General features: G+C 39.0%; 1 non-coding gene across 1 annotated transcript; it reads left to right on the forward strand.

Moving 5' to 3' along the window:
• Positions 1–12271: 12271 nt before the first annotated feature.
• On the forward strand, positions 12272–12378 carry LOC118481444. Its single transcript, XR_004865653.1, has one exon. It is a non-coding gene; the product is annotated as a small nucleolar RNA R71 (small nucleolar RNA).
• The last annotated feature ends 362 nt before the right edge of the window (positions 12379–12740 follow it).

The following is a 12740-nucleotide window of genomic DNA, read 5'->3' on the forward strand; positions in this document are numbered from 1 at the left end:
GTGGCCTTTCTCCCTGCAACGATAACAAACAACTTTAGATTTATCAAATCCAAGATTAGAAAGATTTGCATCCAAGAAATCAATTCTCCCTGTAATCAATCTAAACTTTTCAGCTCTCCTCAAAACACTCGCCAAGGCCCACTAGATATCCTTCAGTTCTAGCTCTTCTGCATCAATTTGGCCATAATCTTCCTTTGTGAGCATTGGATTGCCAATTCTTCCGGCAATCAACCCTTCATAAGACTCTAATGCAGTCACCAGTAATCCCATATGACGCTTTACAACTTCTTCAGGATAATTTTGACCATTTTGAAGATGTAGAGCTACATTACACTGAATCGAATGCCCATTTCCAGCAGATGCACTTTGAACACTTGGAGGATTTACTGTTGAGAACCCACTAGTGTTGACTGATCCTTGACTGCTAGGCGGAGACTGATTTCCAGCACTAAATGCAGTTTGTATCTTTGGACTGGCTTCAGCAGTTTGAACATTTCCTTTATAGTACAATTTGATATCTTGTTGATGAGTTGAACTGTTCATTCTAGCAATTTTCTGCTGCTCCAGATCTTGTGCCTCCAACTTCTCTATAAACTGTGCAATAGATAGCCTGCTAAACTGTCCTGAATTCTTCAATATCATCAGATATGTGCCCCATTCCTTTTGCAGTAATGCATCAGCAAGCTTTTCAACCCATTCAGCTGGAGTTTTTGTTATCTTCAATTGTGACACAGTATCTTTCAATGAGAGTCTTTGTCGTTTCACCAGGCATGCACGTAAACAACTCAAACTCCTTTTTCAGCAATGCTGCTTTACTCTGAAGCATCTCAGTACTTCCCTCAAACTTCTTTTTAAGAGCTTCCCAGATAGAGTAAGCATTGTCATCATGTTGAAGCAACACAAATATATCCTCCTTAACTGCTTGCTCTAACAGATTGATCATCATTTTCTCACCTTTATAACTTTCCCTCTCTTGATCAGTGAATTCAGAAATGATTTTATCGACTCTCATAGCGTTTTGTGGTCTAACATATTCAGTTTCGATGCTCTCCCAAGCTTTTAGATGATTCGCCTGCACCCAATTCTCGAAACGCTTCTTCCATCCATGATAATCTTCAATTCCCATAAGTTTCGGGGGTTTTTGCATTGTTCCGGTTTCATTCTCCATTGTCATGTTCTTAGCAATGTCAGACGGACTAGCAGGGGTTGTAGCAAACGCGTTGTAAAACTCAGTATCCATGTTTCACACTTGTATCACCTGACGATCTCGAATTACCTGACGTACACAAAACAAACAAACACTCAATCAGTTTAAAAATTATCAAATAACAGTATAATACTGATACTCGAACTGATGAATAGTCTGTGCTGACTGAAGTTTGACAAACTGTACGAACTGCTATGACTCGGATCAATTTCAAACAAACAAACTCACTACGTGCGAACTGATGGACTTTCAAACGACCTGATGAATTTTTGACAACTTGGAACTCCAAATCATACAAACTAGATCCGACTTTCAAGCGAAATGGACCTTTTTCACACAACTTGCCCACACTAAACGAACTCGAGAATAATACGCGTGAAGTGAATAACCTTTTTAAACAGTTTTGACCATACCACTTTTTATGATTTTATTCAACCAAAAAAATCACTATGCCGAGACTTCTGCTTTAACTGTTGATTGGGCCGATTAAGATGAACTTCAAACCCAAAATGGCCGCCAATTTAACTACCCTTAATTTTTATAGGACCACACATATAACCAATTGACTTTGGTGATTGGTCCAACTATGGTTGAGTAGACAAAATCACATGCAATCTGTTTTCAAAGTTGGGCTGACAAACTGATTCACATGCAAGGCTTCTGTTGACAACCAATTGGACCTATTAAAGCACTAATCTTTCAACTTATTTGGCTGCAAATGAAACAAGCCGATGACTTTGACAATTTATTCACATGGCCTAACAACTTAAACCAACTATGATTGGACCTCTCCTTCCACTAACTAATATGACATATGATTCTTGATTTAGTAAACTTTTGAAAATTGATTATTGAACCTTTAACATCAACCAATCACATGTGCCTCAATATTTGATGACATAGTTAAATGACTGACGAACGTGAATGATGATTGGGCCATTTAATTCCTACTCGATGACAATCACATGACTGGCTGACACAAAAACGATAGATGTGTCATTAAAAGCGGATCTAATGATGACAAGGGATTGGGCCGAATAAGCGAACCAACTGATATTAAGCCTTTTGGAGCGGACCAGACTTATGATGTGATTTGGAGCGAACCTATGATGTGATTTGGAGCGAACCTATGTATTGCAGTGACACAAAAGCGAACCTATGATGTCAAATGAGCGGACCAAGTGTCAACAGAGCGAACCATGTGTCAAATAAGCGAACCATTGGAGCGGATCTATCAAATTAAGTGTCACTTGAGCGAACTTGAATGAAGTTTGGAGCGGATCTATCAAAAAATGTCCTAAAAAGCGAACCTGGACTGTTCTTAAAGCGGACCTATTGAGCGAACCTAAGTGAAACCGTAAAAGCGGACCTAATTCGGAACAAGTTTTGACCCATTTTTAATATGAATTTTAACACCAAACTTTCCAGGGTTTGTCTATGCACTGTTACGCACAATCTGTGAGATTTTGAGCCGATTTTGACCAGTGGAACTTTCTGAACTGATGAAAGAAGGTGTAGAAGAAAGAAATCTCAATGAAATCCAACTAATCTCTATAGAACTCCTCCTCCTGAAGCTCTGATACCACTTGTAGGATCGTGTTTTGACCCGAACGAGTCTATCAGAGGAGTTTTGATCAGATACAGGTGCGGAAAACAAGTACCTGACGTAGAAACAGCTAGATATTCTCTTAAATCACTTTTCTGATTGATTTGACAGCGTTTACATTCAATTCTCACACCGGCAGCACCTCGGTATGGAAATCAGAATCGTTACAAATGAGATCCGCTTATGGCTATATATAGTATTGGTAGGTTCCCATATTCGTACATGTCCAAATAAGCGAACCTAACAGGTTCCCATATTCGTACATGTTCAAATAAGCGAACCTAACAGGTTCCCATATTCGTACATGTTCAGGTTCCCATATACGGACATATCAGGTTCCCATATACGGACATGACAGGTTCCCATATACGAACATGACACATAAGCGGACCTACTCTCTAAAATACATAAACTCTCCAGTTTTCTCGTAAAACGCGCCCTAATCTATACAATACAATGAAAGACTCGATCCAAGACGAAATCAACAGATGTAGTGCACCAACACGTCTAGTACATGTACTTAGCCTTTTTGGAAAATACTGTTGGTGCATATGTCTGTCGACTTCGTCTTGTATCGAGTCTTGTGTTAGATTAGATAGATCAGGGCACGAAATACGAGAAATATGTGTTTATAGCTATTTCGTACGAAATGACATGTAGGTCATTTTGCACAAAATGACATGTAGGTCATTTCGCACGAAATGACATGGGCATTTCGCACGAAATGACATGGTCATTTCGTGAGAACCATTTCGTGCGGAATAGGTGTGTCTATAAATACTGGTTGTGCCATTTCGTTTGTAACGATCTGATTCCAGAGCCGAAGTGCTGCCGAAGTGTCTCCAGGCTGTAAATCGTTGTGTTTTCAATATAAGAGACAGTTTAAATTGATTCTTGTGCAAAACAGCTGAAACAACTTCGATACGACTGAATTCCGCCTTTCGTATTGATTAGAACTCTTCTGAACGACTCGTTTTGGTCGTGAAAACGATCCTACAAGTGGTATCAGAGCTCAGGAGGAAGAGTTCTTACCATTTCAGCTGCAAATTCTGATTTCTACACCTTCTTTTTCAAAATTAACAAGTTTTCATGGATAAAATGGCTTGATTTTCTCACATAATAAGCGAAACTGTGTTTTAACCAAGCCTTGAAAGTATCATACTTTAATTCAGCTTAAAACTTGATCAATTTGACAAAAACATGGTTGAGTTGATGACATCAGCAGCATTTCGTACGAATTGAGATTTCCATTTCGCACGAAATCACATCATATTATCGTTTCGTACGAATTGAGTACTTCATTTCGCACGAATTGATTAGTTTGGTCTTCATTTCGCACGAAATCAACTATTTCGTATCAAATAGTTCATTTCGCTTGAAAGTTCTGTCATTTTGTACGAAATCATATATTTCACATGAACAAGGTCATTTCGTGTGAAGAAGGTCATTCCGCACCAAAGTTCATTTCGTTTGAATTGTGCTATTTCATTTGAAAGATTAAGTTTGTGAAATTTTGAAACCGAATCATGGAAGAGGAATTTTACAACGCGTTTGCTACTCCGATTACTATTGCACAGAACACAATGTTAGAAAATGAAACTGGCACCATGCAAAAACCGCCAAAGCTTATGAATATCGAGGAATATAAAGGATGGGATGAGCGATTCGAAAATTGGGTTCAAGCAAATTACTTGGATGCTTGGGAATGTGTTGAAACGAAATATGTTAGACCGGTGAATGATGATGAAGAGGTTATTGCTATTAAAGATCTAAGTGTTGAGGAGAAAAAGAAATATAAAGATGAAAAGATGATGACTAGTCTATTGCATCAAGCTGTTAAAGAAGATATCTTGGTCTTACTACAACACAATGGAAGTGCATATTCAATTTGGAAAGCATTAAAATCGAAATTTGTTGGAAGTAAAGAAATGATCAAAAACAAAAAAAAAAATCACTTTTGAAAAAAGAATTCGATCTATTTCGTGGTTTAAGAACTGAAAATACCAAGCAGATCATAGAAAGATATTGCAATCTGATAGTTAACATGAAGAGGTTGAGCATCACAAAAGATAATGAAGAATTGATTGAGAAGTTGGCTGATGCGTTGCCACATGATGTTTGGGGCACGTATCTTATGATGTTGAGAAATAAGAAAGATTTTGGGAATTTAACACTGGGAAAGTTTATTGAGAAACTTGAAGCTCAAGAGATGGAACAGCGGAAGATATCAAGAATGAAAGATTTTGATGGTGAACAAGATATTGGTTTATATTACAAAGGAGGTATCAGTGATAAGACCAACATGTCACCAAAGATTGAAACTGCATTCAACGCTAAAAGTTCTTCTGGAGGGTCATCTCAAGGATCAAACAGCAAACCGGGATTTTCTTCATATCCATCATTTGATCCAAATTTTTCAGCAACCAAGAATGGAAAAATGCTACAATGCAACATTGCATTAAATCTTGAGAATGGTCAGAATTTCTCGGAAGAGGTTGCGAGAGGTCACATGTCTTTGTTGGTGACTGTGTTAGAGTCATATGAGAGTTTAGTTGCAGGAAGGATCAGAAATCCAATGTTGACAAAAGAGGATTACGATCAGATATATGCTGAGGAGATGGAGTTAATGGATATAAAGTGGTGTTTAGCAAGTGTGCTTAGAAGAGCTGAGAAATTTAAGCAGATTACCGTAAGAGATGACTTCCGTGATGCTAATGTTTCTACTTTAGGTTTTGATAAATCTAAAGTTACTTGTTTTCGTTGCAGGGAAAAAGGGCATTTCAAGCGAGAATGCACAAACCGCGAAGCAAGTGGAGCTCAAAATCCGTTCAACAACAATGATTATTATCGGAAAGCAATTTATCATCAAGTTGCTCAACAACCGCATCAACAACATGAACCACAAACTGCACATGCTAAGAAGGCGATCGAAGAATCATCAAAGAGAGCTTGTATGGTGAATCAAGATGATAAAAGATCATCAAAAGGATTCAGTTGGGACAAATATATTTTAGCTGATAGTAAAGCATGTCTGATAGATCAAGATGATGAAAGATTACCAGAAGGTTTTAGCTGGGAGAATTTTAGCTGGGACAATTACTGTCCAGATAAAGAATTATTAAAGGCTAAAGCTTTTGTTGCTCAAGTTGTTGAAGATAGTGATAATGATGATTATTATGCAAACAGAATGAAAGAGCACTTAAGAATGCTAGAAGAAAGTGATGACAGTGATGATGGAAAAGTTCGAGTGAAAAAGAAGAAAGTTAAAAAACAAGTTAGCAGTGATGATGAAGAAGTTCGTGTGATAAATAAAAAGGTAAAGGAAATTCCAGCTTTCACGGTTGAAGCAGAAGCTGATGCACGAAAGATTCCTGTGAAATGTGAAACCTGTGAAGCAGTGAAGAAGCAAAACAGTACTTTAATTCACAACATGAACAGATTGAAAGAATCCTATGATGTTCTAAATAAAGCCATGAATCAGTACAATCAATCAAGCAGTGAACAAGCAACAGCTATGAAGACACTTCAAGGAGCTTTCATGACAAAGCAGAAAATTGTCAATTATTACATTGAGAAGTGTTTTGTGCTGGAACAAAAACTGGAAACACAAAGGATTGAAACAGAAAGGGTAAATAGGTTGTTAAAAAGTTACTCATGTACTTCTTATGTTATTGACAGGATTTATCCAACCATTGAAGGCATGAAGGCATTTGAAGAAGAGAATACTGAAGAAAAGAATTCTGTTAAGAAACATAGTGCCAGTTACAACAAGCGTCCACCCCCGCTTGAAAATAGATATTCAACACGAAATCCAAATTCAGAAAGAGTCGAAAAGGCAACCAATTTACAGTGGGAATCTGAGTCTTCAGATAATTTGCAAGACAATATTAATGTCACTTTCACTTCATCTGATACTGATCATGAGTCAGAGTTAATAAAGAAAGTGGTCTATCAGGTGTTGGATAAAGATGAAACCGAGGTGTCAAAGTCGGAGTCAAATTCAGAGTCAAAGTCTGAAACGTCAAGTCCAACAGTCAAAAAGAGCAAACGGGTTTATAATAAAGAATTTTTGTTATCAAAATCTAATTTGAATGACGAAACATTCAAAGTAGCTTATACTTTGAATGATTCAGACAAATTATATTCTGGTGAAGAATTTCCAATAAGAGGTGTCAAAACTGAAATGATCAAAAAGGTTTTCAAACTAACAGAAATTAATATTTCTGAAATAAAAGATATAAATCTTTCTGAAAAACCTAAAAAGTACACCTCAAGAGTACAACAAAGAGAAAACAAGAAAAAGGGTTATAGTTCTGGTTCAGGTTATCGAAAGAAACCAAATCATAACGGTAATTTCAAAAAGAAAGGTGATGCGTGTGTAGTGTAATATATTTTTGGTATATATTTTAAGCCCTTTTTACACTTTTTAGCCAAGTTTTAAATTTATAAAACACGATATTTACTAACACTAAACACACATATGGGCAAGTGCACCCATCGTGGACGTAGTATAGTGTTGGTAAGATACCGAGGTCGTCCAAGGACACAAGAGCTTTTAGTACCGGTTTATCCTCAACGTCTAATCAAATCAAAATGTTAGAAAAAAGATTTTTAAACTAAGAAAATAAAACTAACTAAATGCTGAGAAATAAAATAAAAATAAAAACAAATAGACAAGATGAATAACTTGGATCCGACTCGTGTATTAGTATAACCTTTGATTATTTTCGCACTTTTGCACTTGTTTAAGAGATTATCTTAGTTATTGTAGTAGGCCCCTCTTTTGAAGGTGACGTTACCCTCAACCAAGTAGTTGAGTCAGCAAGGATACAATCCTAAAGGGTCGGATTATTGAAAGATAATGAATTAAGTTATTAATGCAAATTATGGTAGGCCCCTCTTTTGGAGGTGACGTTACCCTCGACTAAGTAGTCTGAGTCAGCAGGGATACAGTCCTAAATAGCCGGGTTATAGTATTAATAGTAGTTAACTTATGAGGGGATCAAAGAGTTTGGACCCCCGCCATCCAATACCTTTGGGTATTGAAGGAGGTCCTACTAAATTTGACCCAGGTCCCTTGCAGGACCTCTAAACGCTGAATAAGGGCAAGACCCTTACCAAACCGTTCCCTTAACCCCCGACCAGGTAGCCAACATACCTCCATATAGACCGTGGAGATATGAATGGTGAAAATCTTTTATTTTATATAGACAGTAAAATAATGCCAAGACACCACGGACAAACGATAAGGAAAAGTCACCTTCAACATAAGCAACTAGTTATTAAAGTCATTAATACAAAACCAAATAAAAAGTGCAAAAGATTAAAAATAAAAAGTATTATACTAAACACTTGTCTTCACCAAGTGATGTAAGAGACTTAGGCAAACATGGCCTTGATTGTCAAGAACTCTTACGATCAATCTTGGATCCCGAGACGACTCACACACTCTATGATGGACAATGGATGATGGTGGTGGATGATGGTGTTGTGATGGTGGTGGGTGGTGGATGAAGTGTGAGAGAGGTGGTGTGCCAAGGGATGAGTTGCAATGAGCCAAAGCACTCCTATTTATAGGCTGAACAGCGGCCTGGGCACGGCCCCGTGTCCGCTGGGCACGGCCCCGTGCTTGTCTGACACTATCTCTCCTCATTAATTGTAATTCGCAATTACAATTAATGCGCCTGCAGTACTTTCGCCACGCCCCCGTGTTCACTGGGCACGGCCCCGTGGTGGGCAATAGAAGCTTCTATAGGTTTGTCTTTTCTGCTGCTTCTTGGGCACGGCCGCGTGCTCGCTGAGCACGGGGCGTGTTCAGTCTTCTGCCTTCTCTGTTTTGCTTGGGAGGATGTTGTCGAGGGGTCGGGCAATCCACTTTTGTTCCTTTTCTTGTATTTATGTTAGATTTAGCTGTCTTTTTGCTTCTTTTGTTAATTTGAGCTCATTTAATCCTGAAAATACAAAAGGAAGACAAAAACACACTTTTTCCAACATTAGTACTTAAAAAGGGTTAGTTTTATGCCTCTTTTGATGTAATTTATATGTTGCATTTTACACACATCAAATACCCCCACACTTGAATTTTTGCTTGTCCTCAAGCAAAACTCCTTAATATGTGGCTTACACTCCCAAATGGAATAGGTAGAAGAGAAGGTTTTGGCTTGTCATAGAGTGTCGGGATTTTCCAAGATTGTTTAGGTTTTATTTTTACTTATTTACAATCCTATTCGTCATGATTTATTAAAAACTTTTCATAAGGTAAATTATTTATTAAGGCATAACATACCTTTCTAAAATTCCATTTATATACAAGTTCACATACCTCTCGGGAGAAATCACTCACACTCGGCCGAAGGTGTATTTTTAGTGAATCACTCGAGAGCGGCATGGAACTTATTCCTACCATAAGCTTGCCAAGCAATCAATCCTCCTCCTTTTTAACTTTATACCTTTGTAAATATCAAGAGGACTTTTTGGGTGAAGGGTTAGGCTTGGGCTAAAGGTGGGTGGTTGGGTTAGTGGTTAGTAGAAAAGGGCGCGTCGGTTTTCGTAAAACATTTTGTTTTTGTGACTTTTTATTTTAAATGAAGTATTTATCCAAACAAGCTTTTGTTTGAAGAGCTTTGTTTGTTTATTTCTAGCTTCAAAAAAATTTTTTTTGGTCACACGAAAACCGAGCTTGTTACTAAAATAAAGGGTAAAAATAAAAAGGGTTTTGGTGGGTAAAAAGGGTTTTGGGTTAAGAAATGAAAAGGTTTAGGCTCAAAGGGGTTAACTAGGGGGAATTTTTGGGTAGGTGAAAAGAAAAATAAAAATAATGGTGTTGAAAGAAAAAGGGTTAGTCCTAATGCCTCCATCATTTACTTACTTGGGTTTAAGTTGGTAAGGACCGGGAATGAATCGTCGTGGCAAGTTCTAGAGTCGTAAGAACCAAGCGGCTATTCACACAAGAAACGAAAGATGAGCATTTAGCGTAAAGATGTATATTTATGCTCAATAAAGGCTCAAAAACTCACTTTTGTGGGAATGGGTTTTTTTTATGTGATCGAGTATATATAATCGAATTTTAACTAAGCTTGTCATGCCGTGTCATAATTTTCTTATGTTGGTTCTTTTTATCACGACGCTATCGGTTGTAAACTTATAAAAATATAACCTTGTTAGTCTTAGAATTCCCAACTTAAACTTAGACAAGTAATGAAAATTTTGAAAATTTTTGAAAAAATTTGGGGTGATTAGCGGTTCCAATAGAGTTTTGTGTAAGGCTTGTTATTAGGACTTGCAAAATTCAAGGTTTTAGCATCCCCCCCACACTTAAATTACACATTGTCCTCAATGTGTCCCAAAAATAGATTTTTAGGTTGATTGAATGTGTAAAATGGTGTCAAAAGCAAAAATTTATGTTACTGGCAGTCTGGACACGGCCCCGTGGGGACCGGACACGGCACCGTGTTCATGTGCCAGTAACGAAAATTAAAGAAAAGAAACAGAAGCCTGGACACAGGGGCGTGTTCAGCGAACACGGCCCGTGTCCAGTTACCTGAACTGGGCATTTGTCTGCGGGTTGTTCAGCACGGGGCCGTGTTGGATGGGCACGACCCGTGCTGAACTTACTTTAACGGAGAAATTGTTGTCGGGTGCCCTGTTTTCGTGCATGGGTTTATGTTTCTCGTTTCCCTTGTCATCCTTGACCACCATAAGTGTGATTTATTCCTGCAAATTAAAACTAAAAGATTAAACTTAAACTAAGGATAGTTCCGCGGATTGCCTCCGTGGTGCGCCACGTTTATAAGGGTCCTTGGTTAGACCCAAGGCAAGGTTATATGTTTTCTGATCGGGATGTTTTGCATCCCATGTTGCACCGTCGGAGAGCATCATCCAAACTCGAATCAATAACCTTCATGTAATTTACCGGGTCATCGTCCTCTATTCTCTTCCCAACCCCGAACTTTACTTCATCATCCCCGTATTTTAAAGTGAGGGTTCCGTCATTCATATCTACCATTGCTTGTGCGGTGGCGAGAAATGGTCTCCCTAATATGAGGGGGACTTCGGTGTCCTCTTCCATATCAAGTATGACAAAGTCGGCCGGGTAGACGAACTTATCGACCTTGACTAGGATATTTTCAATGACACCTTGCGGGAATTTGACGGATCGATCAGCAAGCTGTATACTCATTTTTGTAGGACTCGTTTTTCCTAGGCCGAGTCTTTTGAACATTGATGAGGGCATGAGGTTAATGCTAGCCCCAAGGTCGGCTAGTGCATTACGAACGGGGGAGTCACCGATTGAGCAAGGAATTGTGAAGCTTCCGGGATCGATTTTCTTTTGGGGGAGTTTGTTGAGTACGAGAGCAGAGCATTCTTCGCCTAAGTTCACTAATTGCAATGTTTCAATTTTCCTTTTATGAGTGAGGAAGTCCCTCATGAACTTAGAGTATTTAGGCATTTGGGTTAGGACATCAATGAAAGGAATATTGATATGCAATTGTTTTAGTAAACTTTCGAATTTTGCGAATTGCTCATCGGTCTTTTGTCGGATTAACCTACCGGGGTATGGAACTCGAGGAGCCTTGGTGGGTTCTGCTGAAGGAGGGGACCCTTTCTCTTGTAAGGGTGGTGCTACGGTCTCCTCGGTGGGCGGCGGGCTTTCCGTAGGACCCACGGTGCGGTTTCGTAGTGTTATTAGATGGACTTGCGCCTTTGAATTTGTTTCGGTATTGCTTGGTAACGCGCCTTGGGGTCTCTCGGAGAAATTTTGTGCTAGTTGACTGATTTGTTTTTCGATGGTTTGAATACTAGCTTGTTGATTTCTAAAATTTGATTCTAATTGTAGAAATCTATCCGAGTTTTTCTTTTCAGTGTCGGATATGAGGCGAGATATAGTATCTTCAAGCCTTTCTCGTCCACTTTGTTGTTGAGGGAAATTTTGTGACTCATTTCTTGGTTGTTGAAAGTTTGTTCGTTGGTTTACGTTTTGTTGGTTACTACCATTGCCGGGTTCTCTCCAACCAAGGTTAGGGTGATTTCGCCATCCTTGGTTGTAGGTGCCCGTTGGAGGACCCGACGGCCTAGGTCTATTATCAATGTAGTTTACCGATTCTTGTTGATCGTCTGTTTCTTTCATACAACTCCGATTTTCATGTGGCCCACCACACCCTTCACAAGCCATAACCGAGACCGTTTTTGTCATTTCCAATTTTTTTATTTTTGAAGAAAGGGCCTCGATTTGGGCTTGTAAAGAAGTGTTTTCATCAACCTTATGGGCGCCCGGGGCAATGGATTTATTGCCTCGGGGAGTGTGCCACTGAAAATTGGTTTGAGCAATTTCCTCAATTTGATTATATATTTCATGTGGGCGACGATTACCTAAAAGTCCCCCGGAGCTAGAGTCCAGTGTTTGCCTTGTGTGTGGCAACAGCCCATTATAGAAAGTGGACACTTGTTCTCATATCGCAAGGCCGTGATGTGGACACTTTCGCAATAGCTCCTTGAACCTTTCCCAAGTTTCATATAAGGATTCCCCATCCTCTTGTGAGTATGTATTAATTTCAGTCATTAATTTAGCCGTTTTAGCGGGAGGGAAATACTTATATAGAAATTTTTGGGCTAGTTCATCCCAGGTGTTTACCGATCCAGCTGGGAGGGCGTTAAGCCAAGCTTTTGCTCGGTCTTTTAGTGAAAAAGGAAACATTCGGAGGCGGATGGCGTCATTTGATGCTCCATTGATCCGAAAGGTATCACATATTTCTAAGAAATTAGTAATATGTAGATGGGGATCCTCGTCCGCAAGCCCATGGAAGGTTGCGGAGTTCCGGAGCATCTGTATCAAATGCGGACGAAGTTCGAAGTTATTGGCTTCAACATTCGGTGCATTGATAGCGGCGCCGAGGTTACCTACGGTGGGTCGTAGATAATCCATGAGGG

This window comes from Helianthus annuus, chromosome 8 (genome assembly GCF_002127325.2).
Source record: "Helianthus annuus cultivar XRQ/B chromosome 8, HanXRQr2.0-SUNRISE, whole genome shotgun sequence".
NCBI classification, from domain to species: Eukaryota; Viridiplantae; Streptophyta; class Magnoliopsida; order Asterales; family Asteraceae; genus Helianthus; species Helianthus annuus.